Here is a 2,500-nt window from a genome sequence, read left to right as displayed (position 1 = left end):
TATTTTAATCCTGAAGAAGACGCATTGTTGCAGTGTCGAAGGCAATTTGAGGTGATGGAATATGCTCGTTTTGTTCTAGTTTTCATTTTTTCATTTCTTTTCTCTCGTTTTCTTTTGTTTTGTTTTGTTTTTGTTTGCGTGTGTGTGTGTGTGTCTGTTTTATGGTTTTCTTCTCTGTTATTTTGTTTTGTTTATTTGTTGATTATATTTTTCTTGTTATGTGTATACTTTGTCTTTTCTCACATATATGTTATTTATTTAGCTTACAGTTTCTTTTCTTTTTTTATTATGTGAGCTTTATTAAAGATTAAAGAAAAAATAACGAGCTGAAAATGACACGATATATATATATATATATATATATATATATATATATATATATATATATATATATATATATATATATATATATATGTGTGTGTGTGTGTGTGTGTGTGTGTGTGTGTGTGTGTGTGTGTGTGTGTGTGTGTGTGTGTGTGTGTCTGCGTGTTTGTGTGTGTGTGTGTGTGTCTGTGTGCGTGCGTGTGTGTGCGCGCATATATGTGTGTGTGCGTTGTGTCTCTACATTTAAATTCCCTCAAATAAAGACGAATATACAAAAACAGAGAGACAAAGAGTCAGTCAGAATGAGGGAGATAAGATCAGAGAGAAACTAAAAATAACAGAGAAATTAGATAAAAGAAATAGTCGAGCCAATTAGCAGAAATTCCTTATTTGCCACATTTCGAACTCAAATTAAATTATAAATCTGATATTGGGACCATGACAGATGAGGGATGGAGTGAAGTGTCATAAGTCTTCAACAGTGACCAATTAATCATAAAGTAAATTATAATTTTAGAGATTATTAAGATTATTCACAAAAGTATATATGGGGATATATAATTAACATTAGAAAATTAATTATCATATATCTATCCCTGTATTTAGATTTTCTCTCAAAAAAGATTTTTAACTGCCTGTTAGTAAATGCAAGAAAGGACAAAATAAATAAGAATGAGAAATAAAGGAAGGTAAAGGTGAAAATAACTTAATTCAATCGTCTCTTTTCCTTCCTAAACAAGTACACGCACCTCAGGTTTGTTTCCAGACTGTCCTTTGTATAAATTGTTTTTGTTTGTTAATTTATATTTGTATATTATTACTAACCCATGTCTTCGTATGTTTATCAATCTATGTCGTTAAGAGTTATCAATATGCTTATTACTTAGCCATTTCTTATTTGTTCTCAAAATTTTGAAGCATACAAAACAATTGACACCACCTACATGCGAGAAGACAAGATCATACCTAAACAAACGTTTCCAATCCCTGGAAAACATTCTGGTCCTGAAGAGACGTTTCAAACCAAAGCAAACGTTTCCAATCAGGACACATTTTCAATCCCAGATATATGTCTTTACCCTCTGGCAAACGTTCCTAAAGCTGGATGAACGTTCTGGCCCTGAGGAAACGTGTCAACCCACAGGCAAACGTTTCCACTCCAGAGGACCCATTTCCAGACCCAAATAAACATTCCCAGACCGGAATGGACGTCCCTATCCCCGGCCATTCGCGACATCAGAGGAATATCAACGTTCTAAATCTCGGATTGTCCGTTTCCAGCCTCGGGGAATCGCAAACGTCCCCAGCCTCGACGGAACGTTCTCGTCTAAACGTTCCTCGTCCCCTGCCCAGAACGTTCTCTCTCGCCCTCCAGCCACGAATCCCCCGCGAAGCCGCCCGAGAGAGCCTCCCTGCGTCGCCAAAGGACCGGGATAATCAACCGGGGAATGTAATTGGCACGAAGACCCTGTTAACGGCCTCCCGGGCGCGGCTAACGAAGGGCGCGCCGTGTTGCAGGAGGAGGAGCTAGGAGGGGGGGGGGGGGAGGTGAAGGGGCGGGGGGCTTGAGTTTTGGAGAAGGGAAGGAGGGAGAGAGAGAGGACATGTAGTGAGAGAGACTGACTGAATGCCTGGCTGACCTGACAGATACAACGACAGAAGAAAAAAAGAGAGTTTTCAGATTTATGAATTTCATGTGTCGCTACTTTTGATACATGCAAACACACACACACATACAGGAACACAATCCCAGATGCACACATAGGAACTGTATATGCAGTATATATACTCAGACGCATCTGAATTATCGCAATTCAATACACAGAGATTCCATTTGTTAATTCACTTATCAAGGATTACAATATATAGTATCAGGATAAAACACGAATTTCGTTACTAGCGCTTAACATACATATGTTTGGGGCAAATTCCAAGACTCTTCTGACGAGACAGGGACGATATCTTTGCATATATAAAATAAACAAAACATTCATAGAGAGTCATTATAATTTACTCCATTTGTTATAATACTAAACTTTGCTATATTGATATGCCTTTAGGAATATATAAATATGTTCACAAACGTTTTGGTCGAGTATATCTTCCAAAATTAGAAACAACGCATCCTTTAAAGGTAGAATTAATAACGATCCTCACACACACACACACACACACA

Source organism: Penaeus vannamei, chromosome 32, assembly GCF_042767895.1.
Source record: "Penaeus vannamei isolate JL-2024 chromosome 32, ASM4276789v1, whole genome shotgun sequence".
Lineage (NCBI taxonomy): Eukaryota > Metazoa > Arthropoda > Malacostraca > Decapoda > Penaeidae > Penaeus > Penaeus vannamei.
Note: the sequence above shows the minus strand (reverse complement) of the source record.